Source organism: Arvicanthis niloticus, chromosome 16 (assembly GCF_011762505.2).
Source record: "Arvicanthis niloticus isolate mArvNil1 chromosome 16, mArvNil1.pat.X, whole genome shotgun sequence".
Classification (NCBI taxonomy): Eukaryota; Metazoa; Chordata; class Mammalia; order Rodentia; family Muridae; genus Arvicanthis; species Arvicanthis niloticus.
In genome coordinates this window covers 39074646-39101685 of record NC_047673.1, presented here as the reverse complement: position 1 = coordinate 39101685, position 27040 = coordinate 39074646, and the positions used below count along the sequence as shown (strand labels likewise).

At 39.3% G+C, this 27040-nt stretch overlaps 1 long non-coding RNA gene and 1 pseudogene across 1 annotated transcript in view; both read left to right on the top strand.

The window, feature by feature from the left end:
* Window positions 1-27040, top strand: part of LOC143434697 (uncharacterized) — a 1324052-nt gene that overhangs the window by 1276851 nt on the left and 20161 nt on the right. The gene's annotated exons all lie outside the window — the stretch shown is intronic.
* LOC117722089 (small nucleolar RNA SNORA17) lies at window positions 21725-21846 on the top strand (annotated as a pseudogene).

Sequence of the window (27040 nt, the reverse complement as noted above, 5' to 3'; positions counted from 1 at the left end):
CTCACAACCGGCATCTCCTGTGTCAGCAACAGAAACGTGTGATCATTTTTATTGGCACTGTGTCCATTTGCTTAGAAAGTCTAACACTGCTAAATCTTACAGTGCCTTTTTGAAATCTGGGCTCCTTTTGGGCTCAAAGTTTATCTCACCTCTTTAAAACTTGTATTGGGTGTGTAGATCTGAGCAGAAAAGCTAACTCTGAGGGATTTGGTTTTTAAATAATTTTCTGTTATCTACTTAACCTATTTCTAGCTACTACTTCTGTGTGCACTGGGATTGATTTTTTTTTTAATGACATAATGTTTATTCTTTACACCTAATTGGAAAAATCTTTGTGCTGAAACACCCCAATTTTTTGTATTCTCTAGCTGAGCTATTTTTAGAAAGAAAAAGAAAGAAAGAAAAGAGAGAAAGACAAAAAGGTTTTTTAAGACACATGATAAGATTTTTTTCCCTTGGTCTCTAATCTTTAAAGAGAGATTTAATTTTTTGACTCTGAATTTTCTAGTTTCTATGAGTTTAAAATTCTTATGCACATGATGGTTCTGATTCTGCCTTTCTACAGAAGTAAAAAGGGTACTTTCCCCCCTCCACTTATTCTTTCCATGTTCATCTCTCCCCCCACCAGTACCCCACTTACCTTTCCCCACACCCCTGCCATGTTCCCTTTTGTTCTGTGATATGCGGATGCTTCCTGGAGTCTCTTTAATCCTCCTTGGTGTTCTGTGCTCTACCCTATCTCCAAACATTTACACAGCATCCTTTCCTTGCTGATAGCCCTCGGGCCACCCTCTCCCCCCTCGACTCGCTCTCTATTGCTAACATGTTACAGTGGATACAAGCACGAGTAAATATGTGTAGCAAAATTATCAGAAGCGTAGGTCATATCTGCATGTCCTTTTCAGTTTGAAATCCAAAGCAATTTGTAGAAACCAGATGCATATCAGAGTCCTGCAAAATACATTAGGCCAGAAATGGTATTTTCTGATTTATAAACTAAAAAATAAAATTAGGAAGAATGAAAATTTAGCTTCTTTTTCCTCTCTAGAATTCCTGTGAGTTGCTGTCACATAGGTGGAATCATGCACTCAGTAGTATTTATTCATATTATGTGTGTATATCTCACTTCTTTGTGATTGAAAAAAAAAACCTTTTTCTTTCTTTCTTTCTTTCTTTCTTTCTTTCTTTCTTTCTTTCTTTTTTTGCCAAGAAGTGTAAACCACGTGTTATTTGCCCATTAACCTAAAGCCAAAATGGTCAAGCTACAATATTCTGAAAAGCAAAGTAATCACCAGGAAATTATGGAGTAGCCATGCTGGGGATTACTATGATAATCTTGTACTTAGGTATACATTTTACAAGAAACGCCAGAATCTCACAGGCTTTTTATGGCTTGCTCTTTGGTTAAAAGGGGTCGTGTGTAAACACGTATGTGCCTTCGAAAGAAAGACAAGAATTTGTCTATAAACCTGAACATTGCCAGATGAAAGGAAAAGTAACTCAGTAGAAAGACGACAGAGGAGACTTAGAAGCAAAAGAACAGAAAATCAGAATCACACCCCAAAAGAATGATCATTATTTAGTTGCAGACGTGGCCAAGAATGCTTACTGCCGGTGGGAAGATTTAAGATGCGATCATTAAGGAAAGAGGATGGAATAGACTCCCCCACACTCCAGCCTGGTTCTTCAGTTGCAATTCAGCTCACTTCTTTCAGAATAAAGGCAATGTCTCTGTACACAAAGTCTGTATTTTTAAGAGAAAAAATAAAGCCCTGATAAAAATTTGCATAATTTTCCATGGCTAGGTTTATAAAAGAAAAGTATGCAAGGTGTTTTAAACTTCAGAGCCCCCAGGATATCCCACGATCCCTGGAAACATCGCAAGCTTTTACGGCAGCAAGGCCGCTAAGGTTCCCGTGGAGAATAAGACAATGGTCTACTATGGGAATTGAGGACACGTACTTTTTATCTGCAACAAAAAAGCTGAGACTGCTTTATTGATATCAGGTCATTAATCATCATTAGGAAAAATAATCCTCATCTCCGAACTGGGTAGAGATTACTCTCTTGGTTATATGAATGAAGGGAATGGATCAGAGTCTAAAAGCCTCATCCCAAACCACATCCTCCCAAGCACAATGAAGCTACTCATCCATTCTGTGCTAACTCTCTCCATCCACTCTGTCCTAACTCTCTCCACTCTGGTTCCTGCAAAGCAAAGCCATGAGAGTAACCCTCACGTTGGATATAGGTGTGTCCTAGGGGAAAAAATGCTCTCGAATGGAATTTATCTCAGGCGATTGTGTTTTAAATAAGCAATGAGCAATACAAACAAATCAGCAGCATACGGATCTTTTTTTTGTAACATAATTCTTTTATAATGTCTCATAAAAAACATCACTTAACTATTTTACAGCTTCTTGAGAATAATTTAATGGCTGTTTTTAAAGCAACCTCAGCCTTCATGATATTTTTACTATTTTTTCATTCTTGAAATCATAATATTATATTTTATTCCTCCCCTTTTCTTCTTCCAAATCCTCCCATGATGCTACTCCTTGTTCTCTTTCAAATTAATGGCCTCTTTTTTACTCATTGTTGTTACATATGCATGTGTATATATATAGAGAGAGAGAGATTCCTAGTTTTCGTACAAAGAATGCACACATTAGCATTAGCACACATTAGTAGCATTGCCCAGCCTATGTTTTAATGCTTTTTCCTGCGGTTCTTTTTAGGTAAACTGTCCTTTTGTCTTTATTCAATGGCCTCTAGTGACATTCACTTTTCTCTTTGCTCTTCTGTCCATTTTTCACATGCCCCACTCCATAACAGAGCAAATAGTTCTGCTTCTGTCTGTATGCTTGACATGAGCCACTAGCCAAAGTCAAACATGCTGACTAAATAGGTACAGATGCACAATATTTTGTAAGGACTGTAATGAGCTAAAGGACTGTAGCTTTTTTCATAGATAGATGATAGATAGATAGATAGATAGATAGATAGATAGATAGATATAGATGATAGATACATACATACATACATACATTGATAGATTGAAAGATTTTCATTATTATTTTAAACAATTTACATACACTGGATTTTAAGCATATCCTTTCTCTTTTCCCAACTCCTCCCAGATCCAGATCCTCCCCACCATCCTACCAACCCAACTTCATAGTCTTTCTCTCTCAAAACCAAACAAACAGAAAAAAAAAAAGACTAAAGTAAGAAAACTGGAATTAAAAAAATAAATAAATACAACTAATAAGAACAACAACAAAAAAAGAAACAAACAAACAAACTTAAGCTGAAAAGGCACCCAAGAAATGTGGAGTGCATTTTGTCTTTGCTCATGACTCCTGGGCCTGGAGCCTGCCCTGGAGTGTGGTTAGTATACTCGGTGGCTCTCAATTAGACAAACCATATTCTCTTTTCCCAACAGGTATCAATTGTGTCTACTTTCCATTCTCAAAGCTGCAGTTTGGGCTGGCTCTAACTCAGCAGGTGTTGTCAGTCTCTGTGAGCTCATGTAGACATCCCCCCTGGTGTGTGGAAAACACCATTTCCTTGGAGTTCTTCACCATAGCTGAACTCACCACCCAACTTTATGCTAACTCTTCGGCATAGATCTCTCAGTCTCGAATGGAGGGGTTTGATAAAGAGATGCCATTTAGAGCTGAGCACCCCAAAGTCTCTCACAGTGGTGGGTCCCCAAGTTAATTCCCATCTACTGCCGGAGGAAGCTGCGCTGTGTCATTCCCAAGATTTTCAGAAGTGTGTTTGTTCTCGTAATCCTTGTCCTTCATCAAGGCCTTCATTTCTACCTCTGAAGAAGAGTTTCCCCTTGATTCAGTCCTGATGACCTCATCAATAGTGCTCAAACCTTTGCTGCACCCCAGAGTGTTGGGGAACGTGTGTTCTCCATCTTGCTCCAAGTCTGCCTTCTCATCTTCTTTCATACCCTACTTTGATTTATGTGCACGTCTCCAAGCTCTGTTTAACTTTCTTTCTTACTTTTCTTCCTTTGTTTTCTTATGTCTCACACTTAGAGCTACAAAATCTTCACAGGAGACAGGAGTTTTGTAATGGATATTGTAACCATTATGACTACGTGTGCATTACATGATTATTTATATACATAATAATAAATAATGTAGCCATGAAGTGATGATGTAGATCCACATCTGTAGACCGAGGGGGGGGGGGAACTGTTTATGAAATGGTTTATAGAAAAACATTAACTAAAAGTAGCAAAAAATATTTGTGAAAATTTGAAAGAAGTTCTGGTTGGAAAATGGGCGTGTGTCTGTTGGTTTCTGCAATGCTTATCATCTCTGAATTCATTGCTACAAACATCTATTCCTAAAAGACCTGATTAATATGGAAAATAACCCACCCAAAACAAAACCCACTCAAATTTTGCCCTAAACCTGGCTCTCTTCTACTGTTTTATCTTTAATTTCTATCCGTTTCTGTTATTTCCAGTTTTGCCCTTAGTCTCCATTGGTCACCCTTGAGGCCATGTTTTGTTTTTTTTATTTATATCTTACCAAAATCAAAGCCTCTGGAAGTGAGTCTGCCTCATTCTAAATGTGCTGTTTATACCAACATCCCAAACCTCTGGAAATCAGGAAACACAAACAAAGTTTCCTTGAGATTGTAGGAGGGAATTCAATAAGATGAAAACTTCAGGAGCCCCTCAGAGATGGATAAATGACTGTTCACCCTTCCCCCTGTACAACACCAAGTGTAGCACTCGACAATCTTTTTCTCAGTTTGAGACAGATTCGAAGGAATTGTGTTGCCCAGTTAGGCTGGCAATCCTTTTTCACAGCCTTAACCAATATCCATCTGATCCCCTTGCCACAGGTTCCAACTGAAACTCGAGTCGCTAGAACCTTCTCTCTAAATATGCATACACGACTGCCCTTCAGCTTGCCATTTAAAATGAGGAACTCCTGCAGAAGCACATTTTGCTCTAGTTATTTTTCTAAATTTCTGTCAGACAACACCACAAGGAAAATGTCATAGCTGAAGTACACATTTCTAATTCCCCTTGGCTTAGCGGTGTGTGTGTGTGTGTGTGTGTGTGTGTGTGTGTGTGTGTGTGTGTGTGTGTGTGTGTGGTGTGTGAGAGAGAGACACAGAGAGACACAGAGAAACACAGAGAGACAGGGACAGGGAGAGGGAGAGAGAGGAGACAGAGAAAGAGAGAGAGAAAGAAAGAGACAGAGACACAGAGAGAGACAAAGAGAGAGAGACAGAGAGAGAGAGAGAGAGAGAGAGAGAGAGAGAGGAGGGAACAGACAGGCAGACACACAGACAGAAAGAAAAAAAATCCTTCTACAAAAATGCCTTAAGTGCAGAATGAAGAGATGCAGCTCACTGCCCAGCCACTGCTGATTCTTGGAAAGAGCATGGTCTTCTTGGTGAAACATATCAAGTGCTGAGCTAGAAGTAAGACAAGGGAGCAAGCAGAAACAGAAACAGGGTAGTTTAGTAATTAAATGGGGTAGGGGGTTAAACAATGAAATTGCTATTTTTTTTTAAGGACAGTCAAAAGAAATTACAACTCCCAGCCCAATTTGCAAAAGAAATAGGATCCGTCCCTGGATTCTTGCCCTCATGGCCCCTGATGCCTCTACAGCATCTCTGTCTCATTTCTTCCCCCTTCCTTCAAGGTGGCATCTTCTTACTTGTTGAACTTCCTGGTGTTCTCTAATTCCTCTCCCTTGGTTTCCTTTGGCCTGTATCATGTCTCCTGCTGTGTTATCACTATCATAGCCTAATTCTCTCCACAAACCTGAGTGGATCATCTTAAATCGTTCTACACGGGGCCACACAATTGATAGTCTCAGCAAACCTTTACCTGTGGCTTCTGCTAGCCCTCTACCAAGATGTGATTCCCTGTTCTGGGGTGAGGAGGGTGTGGCTTCAATTCATCCATAGCTCTGCCCTTGCCAAAAGCAATCTGAAAACAAAGACAAGAAAATGAGGTGTGTCCGTGTGTCCGTGTGTGTGTGTGTGTGTGTGTGTGTGTGTGTGTGTGTGTGTGTGTATGCCTGCTTACATGCATCCATGTGTGTGCGCATAAACAGACCAAGAGTCATTTCTCAGTTACACCATTAAAAAAAAAAAGTTGTTTTTTGTTTGTTTTGTTGTTTGAGTCAGAATCAAACAACAAGTTTAATTTTTCCAAGTAGGCTAGGCTGGCTAGCCAGCAATCCCCAGGAACCTCCCTATCTCTGTCTCTGTAGCACAAGATTACAAATTCAGACGACCATAGATGGCTTTTGCTTTTTTAACATGGTTTCTTCAGATCAAGCTCATGTTCTCTGGCTTGCAAGACAAGCACTTTACAGACTGAGGTACCTCGCCCAGCACCGTCCTATTCTTTTATGAGATTCTTAATCCAACTGCATTCGTTTTTATTCTTATTACTCCTGAATACCATACATGTGTTTATTGACACAATGAACATGCATGGGGTCTACTTATTGTGCTGGCTTGACTGTGAAATGTCTGTGTGTTTCCCAAAGAAGCTAGCCTAAAGCAGCCCAGGGCATCAGGGTGGACTGCTGTTCAGCGGAGAATGACAACCAGGGCAAAGCAGAAATCTACAGGACAGTCTAAAGGAGCAAAGAACAGCTCAGTGTGTGTGTGTGTGTGTGTGTGTGTGTGTGTGTGTGTGTGTGTTGAAAGAGGGTGGACTCAGGTTGGAGATACTGCGTTCTTGAGAGCTGTTGTTTGTGGGTGTAGTTGAGCTGGCTTCCCTAGCTGACATAAAAGAAAGACAGGTTGTAAACTAAACACCAGAGGAATGGGGAGTTTGCCTTGAGATTATCTCTCCTAGAAATGTCAGAAGGTATTATCCTTGGATACTCACCAACATAGCTGCCTAAACAGGACCTGCATAAGAACAGCAGTAATGCTTATGTTGGCTGGACAAGGGAGAGATGGGGCAGTGTCCGGCTCAGGAGTCCTCAGACTTAAACAAAGAACTATGGGTAACTAAAAAATACTAGAGCAGGAAAGAGAATCTTCCCAAGGGAGGACTATACCAATTGGTTGTCCAATACCAAATAGTCAGTCCTAAAACCACACACACAAGTAATGTTACGTGAACTGTTGTGTTTAGCTATTTACGTGTGTGTGTGTGTGTGTGTGTGTGTGTGTAACAACTAAAGAAAAAGAGGTCATGAATTTGAAAGATAGCAAGGGGACATGATAGGGGTTGGAGAGAAGAAAGGGAAGGAGAGAAGATGATGTAATATCACAATCACAAAAAAGTAATATATATTAAATCATATACATATACACATATACATGTGCATCATGTACATATACATCATATACAATACATATACGTTATGTACATATACATCATGTATATATACATCATATACAATACATATACGTTATGTACATATACATCATGTATATATACATCATATACATCATGTACATATATATCATGTACACATACATCATACACATATATATCATGTACATATACATCATATACACATACAGAAGTGATGTGAGCAGCGCTGAGTCCACAGGGGGAGACTTGTATGTATATATGTATATGAAGGTGATGCATCCTCTGACAGAGCAGAAAGAATAAAATACCTATTAGTAAATGTGGATTTGATGACACCTGGTTTCCCCAGCTGCTATAAATTATCTTTAGACATTTTCTTTATTGTATCTGTAATGTCATTGAAACTAAAAGATCTCCAAGAAAGATGAGTCTAATATTCAAGTTCATGTTCATCTTAATAGGGTTCGTTTTATATTAATTATGCTCAAATTTTATGATGCTATTCTTATAAGAAGATTAAAACATACTGGATGTTTACAGGCATAAAATGAAAGGTCTATGCTGTCATCTGTTTGTGTCAGCTACTCTGATCACTAGCGATCACCAGTCTCTTTGAATGAAAGTATTGCTATTGATTTCCCACGGTATTCTACATGAAGAAGTATATTCCAACTGGACTTATTTTATAATGTTTACATTTGAAAATTCAACAGATAACTGATTTGAATAATTGAGTAGATGGCTCTTAATTAGATGCAATGAGGTATTTGGGTAAATATTTTAACAGGAAACTTACCACTACTGGTTTGAGGAAGTTGATTCACTTACTAAACACAGGCTTAGGCTTCTGGAGCAGGGGAATAGTTCAACTGTATAGCTAAAAGTAATTTGTTATTAAACGATCAATATTTTCAGTCTAATAAGGCTAGCCTCTGCATGCTACACATATAAATATCTCATTTAGTACGAAACATATAGCCCTAATAGCTACCAAAAGGAGTTTTGGTTTATATCTTTTCCTCTATAAAAATATATGTCCTACTAAAAATATCTTTAAAGTATACATAAGCTTAACTCACCCTAATCACATAAGTAACAAAAGAAATGGAAGTAGTCCTGTGTATATAGCCACTAAAATACCAAAATAGGGAAGATTGTCACTGGCGAATGGCTATTCTAACATCAGCAAACTGAAGAATGTCCACGGACAGACTGAGTGTATGTGTCCATGTTCCGTGTGCCACTTCGAAAATCTGTGCCTCACTTCAAATTATCTGGCTTCAGCATTTCCTTTCGTTCTTTGGATAGTGATCCAGTGTTATCGATCAGCTGAGAGACAAATGCTACATTCCAGCCCCCAGACTCATAGGAACCAGAGGCATATGACTTTGATCCTTGGGAGAAAATTTTACTATCCTAAATCGGAGGTATCGGAATACAGAAGGGATGTGAGCAGCGGCGAGGCCACAGGGGGAGCTTGTGTATAAAATTGTGCTTGCCCATTCTTTCCCTTTGGGTTAATGTTGTGTGGCAATAAGCAGCAGGCAAGGAGGCTTTTATCAATAGATTGCTGCTGCTAACAGGAGCCCACCAGCAGCCTTCCCCTCCCTTACAATTACAGCTAAAGGAAACTGCAAATGACAAACTAATAATAATAAATAAACATTAGCATTGAACCACGGCTTCCTCACCATAGAGTCAAGTGAACAATAAATAAAGAAATAAAAACAAAAGGCACGATGGCTGTGTCACTGAGTGTTGAGGCTGATAGCAAACAGGGCCCAGAAACAGACACAGGTAAATAACAAAGAACAAAGTCGTAAAAAGTGGATGATTCTATAAAGTAAAAAAAAAAAAAAAAAAAAAAAAAGGCACAGGAAGAGAATAAGAAGAAAGATAGTAGGCAAATCATTCACAATCATTGGTTTTCTCTGAGCTAGAATTATACGTTTGGGGCAGATTTTCCTGTGTTTTCTAAAAAAGAAAAAAATACAACAGTGAGCATGAATTATTTTCATAAATAGAAAATAATTTTCAATCAAGGCTGCACACCAGTTAAATATACTATTTGACACAAAATAGTCTCAAGAACGAAAAAAAAAAAAAAAAAAACAGTTCTCCCAAAGCTCTTCTTTTTTAATGAAAAGGCAGACAGACAGACCGACAGACGGACACAGAGACCCTTGCACTACCTCTTTTTTCCTTCCCCCTTAGAAAGAAGGAACAACCATAACCACAAAAGGATAAAAGCAGTTTTATTTCTCAGCTCCCGTATGGGTTCACACTAAGAGGCCTTTCCATTTCAATAAGCATGGTGGGCAAAGCCGTGGAAATAAGTTATGTAAAAGGTTTCTGCTTAGTTGTTGTTTTAATTAATCTGGGTCCCTGAATGACACACAGACTTAATCAGGTGGCATGGAACCTGTCGCTGTTAAGTAATTGGTTTGAACCCAAGCGCAGGTTGTGATCAGAAGTTGTCACCGACCAATGGCCACTCATTGGCCCATGTGAAAATGGGCTGGTGGTTTCAGTCTAATTCCTTGTGGACCAATGTCAGTCTCATGAAACGCATTTCCTAAAGTAGTACTAATTGGTTGACATTCTCAGCGTGAACGACTGAATAAAGAGATTGAAATCTAAAATAGCCTTCAAACTTGGGCTGCAGATAACAATGCCCAGTTATGGCCTTTGTGGAGTTACCTCTGTCACCAGTCACTGTGGGACGACAGGCGTCCCAGGAACCTTCACCCAATCCCTGTGTTCATAAGCAATCAAGGCTGAACCTAAGAAAAAGGAAACTTGTGTAGACTTCTAAAAAATCTTTAGGCTCATTCCTCACAATTCTGCTTTTTACTTAGATGTCCCTGGGGAAATTTGAGCAAAGATATTTTACTAAAGGCAACAGGCTGAAACTGACTCTTCTAAACCTTTAAGAAATTCTCAAATGGAGATGTAGCTTCATTATTACCAAACAGTGCGTGTTCATCACTTTAATTATAGGAAAAAATCGATAGGGCATAGAAAAGAACATGGCATATTTTGCCTGACATTTGTGCTTGTTCACTTTATTAAGCATGCCTTTCTGAGCAGAAATAACAGGGTAGAATTTACCAAAAGGCGCGGGATTGGAGAGTGAAGATTTCTCTTGCATTCGGCTGATCTCACCCATGGTGTCTTTTGCCATCTCAAACCGTGTATTTGTTGTAAACGAACATGAAAACAAATTAAAAAGGCAATAATGGATGCCTTCTCCCATTAGCGCAACCAGGCAGATGACTAATTCACAAATATTGAAACTAGCGCTGATTGAGATGAATGAATTTCTCATAACCTAATAACGCAAATCGCACAAACAGCAGAGACCTCTAGTGCAGCCAGTAGGACCGAAGATAGCTTGCAAGTGCTCACTGATGGATGAAAGGCAAGGGGAGCTGTGTCTCTTACTGCTTCTCAAAGAATCCTTTGTACTTTTATGATCTTCATTCTTCACTCTTCATCTCTTTTCCTTTAATATATTTTTTAATATAAATGTTCTTTTCTTTAAAAGTCAACCTACCTACAATTTTGGCAGCCAGAATATGCAAGTCAATAATTTCATTTTTCAATAAAGGATACTTTAATCGGTGACACACTGAGGGAGACACTGGCTCCTTAAATGTACTAAATACTACTAGGAAGTTTCTAAAAATTACACACACACACACACCAATCCCTTGTATTATCACTTTATCACACACCAAAATAGAGGGAGATGTAAACCTCTTTTCAAAGAAAAAAATAATCAATTAAATGTCCTTAGATCTCGAACTTGTTGTCCGATAAAATATACTACTCAAGACATAGTTTAAGTGGATCTATAACTCTAAACTTCTACCATGAAGCTTCATTAAAGTATATAAATTAATACCACTGTCAGAGATGGCATTAAGTATTCAACAAGAGTAGACTTAATGCAATTAATAGCAATTAAAATTATACTTTTATGATGTCAGCCACCAGCATTGTAAAGACATAATTGCCTGTAAGGACTTTTATACCATATTTATCCTCTAAAACTGTCCAATTTATATGAAAAATGCCAAAAACAGATCCCATATGGGTACCATTATCTTCTCGGATTTTTAGAAGTAATCTGTCTTATCCAGCGTGTGCACATTAGGCTAATTTGCTTTAATTAGTTTTTTCTCATTTTGTTAATAGGCATGTTGATGTTAAGTTTTTATTTCGGAGGTACAGATGCTAACTTCACTCGTTATGTTCCTATTAAGAGGTCACTTGACTTCGTGATAAGCAGGACCTACGTGCTTAAATAGCATCGTTCTTGGAAATATTAAATGATACTGCTTACCAAACATAAAAACTATATTGTTGTAATGGTTATCGTGAGCAACTAGGATTCTAGCTAATTAATTAGTAGTTAAATACGAGAGAACAGTTTCATTCTTTCTGCTGTAGCAAGGCGTTTCGGTGTGGACATTATAAATTAGGTAAACTAATGAACTGGTTTCAGAAACAGTCATTTGTGACTCCTCAAAGACTCCTAAGAATCACCACAAGTCAATTCCACTGGTTTCCATTTGATCCAGGAGACAAATAAAATAAGAAACTCCTTCCCATTCCAAAGCCAATCATGAACCTTGTCACAAACCTTAAAAATATTTTTCTAAATCAGATATATTTTAAAATTTTTATTAATTATTATTAGATATCTCATTTGTAAATTTTTTAGTGCTGAAATATATATATATATATATATATATATATATATATATATATATATATATATGCAAAGAAGAAAGCAAATAATTAAAAACTGGCCAGTCAGTTCTCTGGGGGCAGATTGATATTCTTCTGAAAGTAATTTAGAAGATTGAGCAGAGTCTCCTGACAACCCTTAGAAGCCTTGGAGGAAATAGTAAGAGTAGATTTGCTTTTCTGAAGTTAGAATATATATATGTATGTATATATATATATATATATATATATATATATATATATATATATATATCCATGTCATAAAACATATCCCCGAAGTTCTTACAATTATTTCCTAGTCTTGGCTTATTTTCAGTGGTTCGCTGCATTCATCTTTTCGTTGTGAGACAGAGTACATAAAAAACGTACAATGTTATAGTTGTAAAAGAAATGAATCCATAGAGTCACACATAGGTGTCAAAGCATTATATGTTTGGAGTGAGTGGTTTTTTTTTTTTTTTTACAATATGCAAAAATAAATCAAGTGAATTTGAATCTGTATCTTCTGGGGAATTTTGCAAGTGTTCTAATTGTAGGTTGGAATGGATGTGTTAAGAAATGGAAAAACTAGATCATTCGGAAACCTTTAAATTGGAAGGGGACATGATAAAAATTCTACTGAAGCACATAATTATGTTACATAAATCGTGTTATGCATACATGATTTTGTTCTCCTCTCACTTCTGTCTGTCCACGGAAGACACACTGCTTAGATACTAATTCAAATCAATGGTGTTTTCTTAAACACCAGCTATATTTGTGTTGGCTTTTTGCTTTGTTTTCTGATAAACTTAACTTGTACTCTACTAAAAGGGGCCTAAATTGTTTTCTTCAGGCAGCCAATATTTGCATTGATAGTATCTATAAATTGAACATTTTTGTGTAACTAACTGAAATAATTAAGAAATCAACAAAATTGAAAGAAACAACAACATAAAAATAACCCCTCAATTGCATAATTCATTTTCTTTAATGATTAGCCTCCAAGACTGAAGCAGTGTTCACTGGCAAGGATGTTTTACTCACCAAAAAAGGGAAAGTAAATAACAAAAAGTGAAATAAATTAGTATGTAATGGTCCTTCACAGCCTATTACATAAGCCTTTCAGATCCAATTGTATGTAACAAGTTCCTCTCTATTCCTTTTGTCTCTGTTGTATTATAAAGCATAGTGATTACTATTCATTGGGATTGAATTACTCTTGTTTATATTTAGTTTCTTGTTTCCAAGAAAAAAAGCAGAATGAATTATACATCTGCCTCTGTCCAATTTGTACAGTGAACATACACTCTAAGTCAATTGTTCAACAACAATGGGAAGCATTCAGGGAAAAAAAAAGACGGTGAGAAAATGTATATGGGAACACAGCTTGGTTATGGAATGAAAAGCACAAATATTTTGCATGACAAATAATTCTGCAACTGCGACCAGGTTGTGTTTGGAAAAGGCATTTGTATGGAAGTTGGTTGATTAGGTGCACAATTTCCCGCAGAAATTACCTTAAATGATTGTCCAAAACTTAATTAATCATGAATATAAATACATTTTGAAGCATTCATCTGTGGGTTTTGTGTGAAAATAGGTGCATGTGGGTGGTGGAGTTGGGGGCTATTTTCTGAACAAATCTCTTGCTGTAGATTCGTCTTCCTACTTAGTATTTTAAACACATTTGAAACCTTATAAAACGGATACCATGATGTCTCTTCATAGATGACAAAATCATAATGTATTAAAAAGACTCAGAATTAAGTCCCTGTTTCTATCTCAGATGTCGCTCATATACAGACTACGGAAGACTGACAGGCAAGAGCTGCTATCTCTTTCAATGGTCCTCTAAGTGCCTTTCAGCAGACAGAGAGAGTGTTTCTGTCCCCTGTCGTGGGTTTCCATCACTAAAGGAAACTACCATGACCCAAATCAACTTGTGGAGAAATGGGTTTATTTCAGCTTTCAACTCCCAGGTCATACACTCCATCACCAAGAGAGCTCAAGGCAGGAGCATGGAGGTCGGAACTGAGGAGAGACCATGAAGGAGTGCTGCTAACTGGCTTGCTCTCCATGGCTCATCAGCCCACTTTTTATTTTTTAATTAATTAACTTATTTATATATTTACTTATTTACATCCTGACTAAACTTTCCTGCTCTCTTTCTCTTCTAGTCTTTCTCTCACACACACCCCATCCACTCCTTCCTTTCTCTTCAGAAAAGGGGAGAGGCCTGACATGGGTAGCAAGTTACAGTAGAATAAGGTGCATCTTCTATTGTGGCTAGCAGGGCAGCCCAGTCCAGGAAAGGGTGCCAGAAGCAGGCAACAAAGTCAGAGACAGCCCCTGCCCCTACTATTCCGAGTCCCCCATGAAGACCAAGAAGTACACCTATCACATATACGTAGAGGACCTAGATCTATTTCATGCATGCTCCCTGGTTAGTGGTTCAGTCTCTGTGGACCCCTATCGGTTCAGGTTAGTTTATTCTGTAGGTTTCCTTGTGGTTCGCTTGACTCCCCTGTCAGCCCACTTTCTTATACACCTAGGGACCACATGCTCAGGATAGCACTGCCCACAGAGGGTAGAACCTTCCATATCAATCATTAATCAAGAAAATGCCCAACAGGCTGTCTCACAACCCACTCTAGTGAGAGCAGCTTCTCAAAGTAGGTCCTCTCTTCACAAAGGTCTCTAGCATGTGACGACTTGAAAACAAAGTTTCTCCCTTCCTACAGCAGAGTTCCTGACTTTAAAATGGACCATCACTGTCTTTCAGTAAACCAGGTTACCCAGAGCAGCTGATCAGTGCTGGTTAAAGAGGACTTGTTATAAAGGTCAAAGATGATAATGACTTATAATCTATGATATTCCAGATTCCATTAGAATAGACAGGGAAATGAGAGTAAAATCCCATTATTTTTGTCTTCAAGCTTACCGTCTCTCTTGGGAAGAAAGACAATTTTAAAAACAAATGAGTAGAAAAATGAGCAAAACTATCCAAAAACATAAAAAGGAGGTAGACCCAACCTTCTGGTGAGGACAAGGGAAACACTGCAAGAATGGATGGGCTTTAGCTAGGGAAGTCGGAGAGAATTACCTGGAGTAGATAGCCTTTCACTGGAGATAGAAAAATGGACTGACCTTCAGGGAATGGCTTACATACTGAAAAATTCTAACCTAGCAGTTCGAAGAAACAAAAAAAATCGAAAGAATAATCAAAAGGGAGGTAGGAAGAGCCAAGCCCTGGTTGGTTGGTTATACAGATCACTTTTGTAGCATTTTGATGGAATATCTCCTAGAAAACAATTGGTAAGAGGAGAAGACTATAGACTGATGGTTTTTAGAAAGTTTCAGCTCATCATAGGGGCAAGCAATGTTCAGGAACTTATCCGTGGTCAAAGAGTAGAGGGCAGCAGTGCTCACTTATAGCTGGTCAGGAAGGAGAGAGGACATCGGAATCAGGGACTAGACTGTAGCCTTCAAACATCTACTTCTGAAGCCTTTCTTCTGTCAGTGAGATTCAACTCCTTAAAGTTTTCAAAATAGTGCCACTGGTCGGGAATATTCAAAACATGAGTCTGAGGGGAACATTTCAGGCTCAATCCATAACAGTTATCCAAGGAACGTTATTAGGGAAGCGGTTTTGACATCTTTTCCATCTTTCTGCCAATCGAGAATACACCATAGGGGTCCAGTTCTGAATGGGATAGAAATGGGAAGCTGAGAGACAAGAGTGAATTACTTCAAAATTATTCCAAAAGAACTTAAGAGAGGGGCTCAGGCAGGAATAATTCAAAGCAAAAGTAACAAAAAAGCAATTAGATTTGCCACATTGACTGTAAGCTCAAAGATGGCCACAAGGTTTGTGATTTCTGACCCTGGCTTTAGGATGGTGACATTCCCTGGGAGGAAGACTTTCTCTGAGAAAAGACTGCTTTGGATTGACCTCTTTTCAGAATTGATCTTGAGGGGAAACAATCAAAATTCATGATGCATAGTTTTAATATAAAGAAATATCATTTGATGATGCTTACCCATTACATTAGTAAATTAATAGGGTTGTACATGACTTTTTTGGGACAAGTTGCAAGATAAATATTAATTACTATATATATAGTTTCTATCTTAATTTTCATGTTCTTTTCACTTATTTACTTCAAACATGATGAATAGTCTGATATCTCTAGATGATTTCTGAATAACTAAGCTTTATTGGTATCTAGGAAAGCAAAATAACCAGTGTCCTTCTCCTCCCGATCTTCCTCTGCTTCCTTCTCTTTCTCTTCCACTTCTTCTGCTTCTTTGAGACACTCTTGTGCATCCTTCCTTTTCTCTATTTCCAGAGTACTGAACTTACAGGTGTGTGCCACCACTCTTTTAAATTAATGAACTACCTTTGAAATTTGATCCTTGGCAAGATGAGACTACCCACCATGAAGGATGTCTTTCAATAAAGAAGAAAGGCATGGCCTACCTCAACGGGAGAGGATATATGCACACACGATCATGCCTGACGTTCCTAAGCAGCTATCTAGAGTAAGGTTTAAATTTCATATGATGAGATCACTCTTGACCTCATATTCTCTCAAGAGAGAGACAGAGATGCCTTAGGCTCTCTGTTAAAGATCTGTCCCATTCCTCAGAATGCTCTATCAAAACAGCAGGCACACAGGAAATACTGTTGATGCATGCTTGCCGAAAAGCACAATGAGAAAGGGAAAGTTGGTGACTGATACGTGGTCTCATGGAGATAATCCGTAGCCTGAGGTTGCATTGCTGGGAAGTTTAGAACAAACTCTAGTACAATGAATTATGGTATACAATGTATGCCAGAAGCTAAGTTGTACTCAGTTTACTATTTAAACAATAAAAGACAGTAGCATCTACACCACGAGAAAGTTGTTTTTAAGAATAGTTTTTAAGGGCTAAATTACTTTCAAGTACACACACACACACACACACACACACACACAGAGTTTGTTGCTTCAAGAACAGGGTTTATAACCTTGCTTGAATAGATTGATTTACTATAATTTACCTAGATTGTAAAGACTCAGTAGGGTTCCTCATAGTGTTTCTTTGGACTACTAGAAGTCTGTGTGATATAGGGTGAGGGTTGTGTTCTTTTAACAACTGATGAGAGTCATTGTCACCATGAGTTTAATGGCTCTTTTAAAAGTCATGCACAGAATGAAAAACATTGTATTACCTCATGACTGTCTGCTGACCCACATGTTATTTCATGTGTTTTGAGAGTGATCACACTCACCAAAAGATTCACACGAACATCATCTACAGAGTCCAGCATTAAGAACATGACAAAGAACAAATATTACCCTTCACTAGGTCCCATCTCCGTAGACCTTAGCCATGTAGCATGACAGAACAGCATCTACATTGCCCTACTGGATAATTTTTGTTCAGTTTGCAACATACAGTTAGCTACCTCACTCTCTAATAAGTATTTTCTCAATTGTCACTTTTCCCAAAGACAACTTAAGTCAGATCAATGAAAATTCCTACCCAGGATGTTGGGATCCATCCTCACACATGACTTCAGTAAAATAGATCAGAACTCACCAAACACCCAGTTATCATTAATCCCCTCCTCTTAGAAGCACCCATCCATTCCAATAACCCCATTTGCTTTGGGTGCTGTGAAAGTCTTGGATCTTCTACGGGTATCTTGAAATAGCCCCAGGATACGGCTTAGAATAACAGGTTTTTTAAAAGACTAAAAATAGTTCTGTGAGTTTGGGCAAAATAACTGGACTCTAAACTTGAGTTTTATTTAATGTAACATGGTCATAATAATACAGCATTTGCTTGGAGGAGAATATGAAACAGTACATGAAAAACAGCAGGGTCCCCCGGTTTGTAGTTAAGTGTTTGTCACTATTTCAGTTTCGTTCCCAAGTCTTTCCATCTAATCCAAGATTGTTAGGACCTACAACACTTGTCAGCCATTCCAAGCACCTGCCACCTTGTCTCTTAAACTGCTACAGGATTTTGTAGCCATTCTCTCTAGCTAAAAAAGAAATTGTGAAGTTGGAGTTGACTGTGAAATGAAAAATCAAGACTTACAGACCCGACAGGTGATCCAGGAAAGGCAGGTTATTCTAGCTGGACCAATGTACTTACGGAAAGAGGAACCAGGAAGTGTGTGAAGTTCTGAGATTGCTCAAATGTACTGTCTATCTTGATGCATTTGCAACTGCTATTTCTTGCATGTAACAGGAGAGTCTGCTTTTCTATTGATTCTTGGTGACTTGGTGAGAATAATGAGAAATGTAGCATACACATAAAATGTAAGAAGCAATGAGAATACAATTGTCTTAGTTAGGGATTTCCATTGCTGTGAAAAAAATACCATGACCAAGGCAACTGTTAAGAGGAACATTTCATTGGGGCTGGCTTACAGGTTCAGAGGTGCAGTCATCATAGCAGGAAGGTAGCATCTAAGCAGGCACGGCACTGGAGAAGAAGCTGAGAGTTCTACATCTTCATCCAAAAGAAGCCAGGAGCAGACTGACTATCATGTGGTTAGGAGGAGGGTTTCGTTGCCCACCCCTATAGTGACACATGTCCTCCAACAAGGCTACACCTACTCCAACAAGGCCACACTTCCTAATTGTGCCACTCCATGGGCCAAGCATATGCAAACCACCACAATGGTGTTGCTGTGAAGCATTGACATCATAGCAGTCCTGCTATGTAATAATATGACTTGATATTATTTGCATCCAAGGGTGAATACACAGTCTGAACTCCCAGATGTCATACAAAACATCAAAAGTACAAAGAAGAGCTTCCAGAAGTTTTTCGGCATTAAAAATAGGTTACATCTCTTTTAAAAATACAACCCATCTCTGAGTGTATATCACAATAAAAGCGAGTTAATAGATTCGTTATTACTGAAATACCAACAGAGTAATGCTTTGTTCAAGCCAAATATCACATTCCGTCTCAGAGTAAGGCCTCCAATTTTGGTACAAATTCATCGTGGAAAGAATGACAGTTCATTAACTCCTAGAAAATGTATGCTTATTAAGTATTTAATGAGTTTAACCTTTATGCTAAATATAAAATAATAAGAAAGCCGGTACCTTCCAAACTTTTCATCTCTGGTTAAAATCGTCATCTCCAGACTTCAGATATTTTAATTTAGTGAAACTTAGTGAATGTTTCAGCTTTGACTTATCTACCTTCCATCTCCTGGTTTTATTGTCTTTCCTTCACTGCAGTCAATTACAGGAGATTATTTCCTTTCCAAAGACTATTTTTATACAAGCTGGGCTGCTGTTCAGTGAAATATAATCCAACTCAACCCCTACTGCAGCCAGTAAAATCGTCAGTCGGTGTTGTGGGGAGTAGTCACTGAAATGATGAAATGGCAGGAGCACTGAGGATAAGCAATGGAAAATTCTGCAAAGGCTAAAATTATACCACAGGGACCCCCTCCATCACCACAACCCTGCTCTGGCTAAGAGTCAATTCTCTCTGAGAATGGAAAGCCTGTCCTTTCAAAGGAAACCATTCTCCAGTGGCAAAATCGCCTTCCAAGGGACCACTGGCCTTTAAATGACTGCCTGATATTTACAAGGGAGTGACCACTTGCCCCTTTCACATTACCAAGCACTCTGTCTTGATGCAATGCAAGGTGGTCTGCATTTGATAAGACATATTTGATTAAATATTAAATGGGTATATTAACATACTCTTGTATGCTAATGTCTAGGCACTAGTGCAAAGATACTCTTTGTCTCTCTCTGTCTCTCTCTGTCTCTCTGTCTCTCTCTCTGTCTCTCTCTGTGTCTCTCTCTCTCTGTCTCTGTCTCTCTCTCTCTCTCTCTCTCTCTCTCTCTCTCTCTCTCTCTCTCTCTCTCTCTCTCTCACACACACACACACACACACACACAAGGTTTCTCTGTCCTGGAACTTGCTCTATAGAGCAGGCTGGTCTTGAACTCAGAGATCCACCTGACTCTGACTCTGAAGTGCTAGGATTAAAGGCATGAGCCACCACTGCCGGGGGCAAGGCTACTCTTAAAATATCTAATCCAAAACAAATAATAAGGAGGTGAGTGATTTAGAGATGAGAAATGACCCATTGTAAAAGTTTATAGTGTAAATCACATCCTCTGTGAACATAAGAGTCTATAGCTGACTTAGGAAGAATGGGCAGATTATCATTAGCTGAACTGGGGGGAAAATGAAAGTACAAGAGGAAAACCATCAGTGTTCAAATCCTTCAGAGTTACCTGTTAAGTCCAAAGCACACTGACTTGAGGAGATCAGAAAGAGGATGTTGATTATTTAATATGGCAACCCAAACTCATCATTTTGAACAGGAGATTTAAAAAGAAGCTCAAAGTTGGGCATGTTTTGAAGAATTAAATCAAAGTGAGCCAAGGGCTGACTGAGGCAGAGGAAGGCTGGATTTTTTTTCTTCTTTTCTCTTTTTAAAAAAATAATAATTCATTTAATATAGATCAAACCAGGAAATGTTATTTATCCCAAAGACTCAGAACTAACGACACCAGCACCACCCACCAAGGCAGTTGATGTTCCAACCTCCTTCTAAAATGTCTCACTTTCATCCGTTATAGAACCTGTTTGTGGTCACTCAGTTCAGCAGTAGGTAGTTCCTATAAAAGATTTTTTTCCCTCGCTTAATGGATCTTGGTGTTTTAAAAATATGAAAAAGAAAAATAATGTGCAAAGTTGGCTGGCGACTGAAGAAACCAAACAACGTAGTTAGCAAGTATGGGTGGTCGTATGAGACCATCATTTGTCTTGGCAGAAGTAGAACTGGCCTCTGTTTCCTATTTTCTGTGGATGCATAGTTGCTGGATGTGAATGGGGTTTCTTCAGGCTTTGGTTTCTCACTGTGGGTAGTTCATCTCAACTGTCAGCCTTGTGGGGGTTACAATAAGCATATTATAAGACGGTTGTAATAATGAAGAGGACTTTGGGGAGGACGTTGAGGTGTGTCTCTGAGGGAGCTTCCAGAGAGGATCAACTGATCAGGGAAGACCTACTCTGAATAGAGACATCATCATGCGATATGCTGGCATGCCAGGCTGTGAAACACAAACTGAGTGCCACTGTTCATTCCCTTCTGCTTCCTGATGCTTAAGATATGAGCAAGAAGTTCATGAGCCTGCTGCTAGACCGTCTCGTCTCCTCTGTGATAGACTGCACACACCCTCAAAGTGGTGTGAGAAAACAAATCCTTTCTCCCATCATTTTTTTGTCAGATATTTTGTTACAGAACCAAACAAACAAACAAAAGGTCTCTGAGGTGACATCTACTAAATAGAAGTGGTTTCCGTGTGGTAAAACACCCCACGTTCTTGTTCAATAACGACCAAGCATGACGGAGAACCAAATTGTCCTTATAAAGTCCTGCTTCTGGGGAAGCTGGAGTGACTCTTTTCCACTATAGTACTACTTAGTAAGTTATACCTGCAGTTAACTACAACGTTTAGTGCCTGTTCATCCCAAAAGGAAAGAAGTGATTGTCGTAAGTGCTGGTGAACAACATAAGGGAATTAGTTGCGTGACTCAAGAGCACACTGAGTTCCTTTAAAGGATGTGGACAAATAAGGCTATCCAGACAAGAAAGTCGGAGAAATAAGAAACATCAAACAGCCTGCCTCAGAGCATCGCAGGCATAGCTGCTGTGTCACTCATCGGTGGCGGAGAGGAGAGAGGCTGTGTCTATGCTCAGTGTCCTGACCTATGGACATCTAAATGATTAATAACCTAACATTCCCTGAAAAAAGTGAGCCCAAGATGACTATCAATCCAATAGTCTGAGAAGGCTCCCAGGACCAGGAGCAAGCAGAAGATTAGAAGAACCCTGCCTGGGACTGAAGGCCTGGGTGAAGGGCAGACCCAAGATGACCACCAGACTGTCACCATGGGACCTGAAGAAAGAACTAGCCTGAGATGACCACCAGTAGGGCTCTTCATAGGCCTGGGGAATCAGACCATACCCAAGATGACCCCTGCCTGACTCTGTAATACATTAGTGGGACATAGCACTCCTGAGTCGACCCCAGACATTCAGAGACTCTGGGCACCACTAAGAGGAGCAGGTAAGTGATGGAGAAATGGAAGAGAAAAGAAACAGAAGGATGTGGGCACAATGAAGAGAGGCAGAGCTGGAGACTCGAGGGTAGCGAGGAACAACCTGTTGTGAGTAGCCAGTAATGCTACCTGGGAACATAGTGGGTCCTGGCCTGTGCTACTGCTGGGTACCACATCTGGGTACATGGCTCTTCAACAGCAGCGGTCTGTAACCACCACAGGCCAGGCAGATGTCCCTGCTCTGAGTTGCTTAGTGGAGACAGGTTGATGGCTGGGGGCTGTGCAGAATTGGCCCCACCCCTCCTCACCCGGGCATCATGGGAGAGCTGGCCCTAGAGATAGGAGAGCAGGAGAGCTGACCCCACCCCTTGCCAGGGCAGTACTCAGGAGAGCAGGCCCTACACATTGCAGGAGTTGCAGGTGAGCCGCCCTGAAGATACAAGTGTGGGAGTCTCCTATGCAGTGGAGAGGATAAGAGAGAGATACGCGCCTCCCCCTAACCCCTCACTACCTGCAGCAGGTGGAAGACCTAGCCTTAGGGTCATGAGAGCAGAGAGCTGTCCCTGTCCCTCACCAGCTGCAGCACTTGGAAGAGCAGGCACTGCACCTCGCCTGGACAGGACAGTAGAGCCGACCCTGGTGACAGAACTGTGGGCAAGCCAGTCCTGAGGACATGAGCATGGAAGAGGTGGCTCAGCAACTTGTCTACCATACAGGAACCCCGCTCCACCCCTTGCCCTTGCCATTAATGGTAGGCAGGAAAGCTGGCTATCATAGGTCATCATACTGGGAGAGCTACCCTGGCTCCTTACCTGGGCAGCACAATAGAGCTGGCCCTGGATGTTAGGGGATGCCAGTAAGGTGGCTCCGAGGGCCTGAGTGTAGGAGAGCCAGCCCTGTCTATAGTGCTATGGTCTGCTATAGTGTTGTAGACAAGGGAGAGACAACCTCCGCCCCTGTCTCACCCTTTGCTATCTATGGAAGCTGGTTCCAGAGTCATGAAAGTGGGAAAACAGACCATGTCCCTCCCTCATCAGCTGCAACACTCAGGAGAGCAGACCCTGTATCTCAGCTCAGATACCTCTCAGACCCAGATCCAGGGCTTTGAGTTAGCTCACCCCAACAGCTACCTCATTGGTGAACTACTAGAGTGCATAACGGGGCCGGTCCTACAGATCCAAAACTATAGGATCTCCCTGGCACAGGGCAACCACAGGATATTCGAGAGGAGTCACTCGAAGTTCCAGGATCAACTGCAATGAAAATTTGCGAGCAAACAAGTGTAGACAAAAGGATATCCTATAGGACACACTGTGACACACTACAGCTTCCACAGTGAGATTTTTATTTTCCTCTGATGAGGGACAGGTTGAAAGGGTGGAGGGAGGGTATGAGGGGGTAGGAAATGAGCAGGATACGGATGCATAATGAGGAATTCACAAAGAAGCAATAAAAAGTTTTTTTATATTTAAAAAAAATCAAAAATGAAAACAGCTTTTCCTAAAATTTAAGTAGTATATTTAATTCAATCTGCAAAGATAACATTATATCTGCAAAGTATAAAGTTTTTCTGAAATGAAGAAAGAGACATTAGACCAAACTGATGAACTCAATGACTGTATCTTTAGATTCCATCGATGATTCGACACAGAAATCTGGAGGAAATTTATCAAGCTGGAAAACCACAAACAAAGGTCTTTTGAAAACGCTTTGCATAGCGTGGAGGAGTTTCCCATGTTCCAATTGAAGTCTCAGCTTGCCTGTGTTGGTCGTCAACCCATTGTACAAAATGTCAGTTATGTTTAGTTTTAGGTTAGGAGGGATGTAAAAATCCCAACCCTTTTCAGATTAAATCATTACAGTAGAGGAAACCTTTTCCTGAGGCAGGAGCATGCTTATTTCACTGCACTCTTGTGGTTACACAGGAAGCTAGTCTAAGGTGTGGGTGCTCAAGGGTTTAGATATTGGAGATCCGGAGAGAAGGTGCTTCTCCACTCATTGACCTCGAACTGACAGCCACTCACGGTCCTTATGGCTCTTTTTCTCCTTTCTCTCACTTTCTCATTGAATTAGGTCTTACCTGTCTTCAGGATTCTTCATTAATCCTGTTCTGGGGTTAGAGGTACCAGGAAGTTCATCTTGGTTATAGACCCAACATCCTTAGTTGGCCTCTGTGTTGTCAGTACTGCCTTTCTCCCATGGTGGGGTCCTGTCTTATTCCCCCATGACCAAGTTCTCGCCCCGTTCTTCCAATTAATGACTCCAGGTTTAACCGGGATTTTGTTCTTGAGTCTTCATATCACGGATGAGCTTATTAAAAGTAACAAACTGACACACCTGGGCTTCAAAATACTGTTATTAATTAATGTTCTTGTTTAATAGAGCTGGCTATTAAACATTGCGATGGGGATCTGGGGAGTTCGTTTGTGTAGGCAAGGTCACCCGTCCTTCCTGAGGTCTGTCTCTCTCCCGTGCTGCTGAAGACTGTCGCCCACATAAGCTGCACTTGGTGTTTTAACTCTCAGCTGTGGCAGACAATCTCAAGCTGCCCGTGACTCGTCCCTTGGCCAGCCTGTGTCATGTGGTAGAGCATTAGATTGAGGCTGGTGCTAACATTGACCCACCTGAATGTTTATAAAGTCACCCCAGCAACTGCCATATTATACTTGTTTGAGTGAGATACGCTGGTTACTTGTTTAATTGGTTAGCCACTAGTGACTTGACTAATGGAGATTTCTGGAAATACAAATAGTATATGCACAGCATGAAGGTAAGTTAAGTACCAACTCTACCTGGGAGCCAGCAGGTATTCTTGATGGCTGCATTTACTTTCTCGTAGTTCTGCATCTTCCTAATTACAATTGTATTTCATCTTTGTCTTATCAGCGTTCTTGAAGAGAGTAATATATAAATTAGTATAAGCTTACCAACATTTCTGTACAGTTTGAAATATTGCTGTCTTAGCATACAGCCAATAATTCCTTCCAATGTCCTGAAGTTAGATAACATTATATTAAGGTTTAGAGAAAATAGAGCTAATATAATCCATGCATCAGCCGCTTAAAATAAATTAAATATAAATACACATTTTCATTTGATGAAATAGTTCATAATTATGTGTCGTGAATATGTAAATTTTAGACAGCATTATGGTTCTCCAATGACTTGATTTTCTTCCTAAGCAGGTTTTTTTTAAGTAGACCTAATATTATTAAATGAAAAATTAACACAATAGTGACTTTGTTTTCTTATTATTCAGTCATTATGCGATATGTGTCTCACTAATGTTTATTAAATGATACAGATGTCAAGTGCTATAACTTCTTGTACAGGGATAGATAGGTTTCCAGCCTGCTTCCTCTTCTTCCTATGTTGTGCTTTCCTCCTCATGGCTCTGCTTTTCATTTTATGGGTTTTTGAAAATCTGAAAACCATTTTCCATATCTAAGTTGGCTACTCTAATAAATATCTTAGATATTTCACATCTTTATTTAACTCATGCAAGAATATTAAAGAATAATTGTCTGATGTTTTAACTGTTCATCTGTTTTCTTATTCTTGTTATCTAAATATCATTGAAAAAGAATATTCACTTTTGTAAGTGAAGAAATAGGAAAACTTCTGGTTCAATAGTCATCTCAAAGCTGGCTAAAGTCAAGAATGTTTAAGTCTTAGTAAAAGAGTTCTTTATAAAAGTAAAAGGAAACATTACTTTATTTCTTTCAACATAGTATTATCAAATTAAATTTTATTCTGAAAAAAGAAAAATTTGTATTATGCTTAAGAGTGCCTCTGAATTGCATATACATGTGATCATACATTTATATATAAACACTAATATGAAAATTAAAAGTTGAAGTGAGTCTTTAAAAAATTATCAAATATAAGTGACTAACACTTGGTACTTTAAATATAAGTACATATATTCTAATAAATAGAGAACTGAATAACCTCTGACTTAAAAACAAACCATTCAGCTTATATAGTTTTTAAAAATATTGTACTTTAAAATAAGCAAATTCAACTTTGCAACAAAAAAATAATATTGCTATACATTAATATCCTAAGCTCAGGTTTGATATTCAACAACATATTAAAATTTTTCTCTTGTTTTCTAATGCTTTTAGTTGAGTAAATAATATCAAGTTTCAAAAGCACAGTCTTATATATACTTTATTAAAATCACACTTTTTCAGGGCAAAATACGAGAAGTTAAAATAGGAACACAACCTTTCAGTTGACTGTATGTCCTGGAAAGAAGTGGAGACTTTGAACCTGAAGATACTAAAACCTAATTAACGTATGTTGAGTCCATGTGAAAGCTGACAGTTTTTAACATACCTGCCGTGACTGCTGCAAGACCACTGCCTTCAACAAGACACTAACTTCTCAGTGGCATCCTCTCTAACCAGTTCACAGAATTCTTCTGTATTCAACTGACATGGTAGTTTTTGATGTCTTCTTCGTGCTTCCAAGAACACTGTATGCCAGTGGCTATAATTGCTACCTGAACTACCTCTGAAACACATGCATATAACCTTCATACCTCCTTGGAAGTCCAATTACACACTTGAACCTGTCCACCCGTATCTCAGTGAAGACAAAACTGAGCAGCTTTCCTCTTCAAACTCTGATGCTCCTCCGCTCTTCCCTTCTTTGCTGACAGACACCACACACTTGCAGTTGAAGACTGAACAGGAAGCCATTCTCAGCATCTTGCTTCTCATAGCAGAGTCACTTGATTTTACTTCCTACTGATTTCTTATATTCAGTCACCTTCCCTGTGTCTTGCCTTGGTCTTCTTCCAAATTCTTGCACATCCTACTTTGTGTGTTCCACCCCCCGCCCCCCCCCCCCGCTTTCCTTAATCAGACT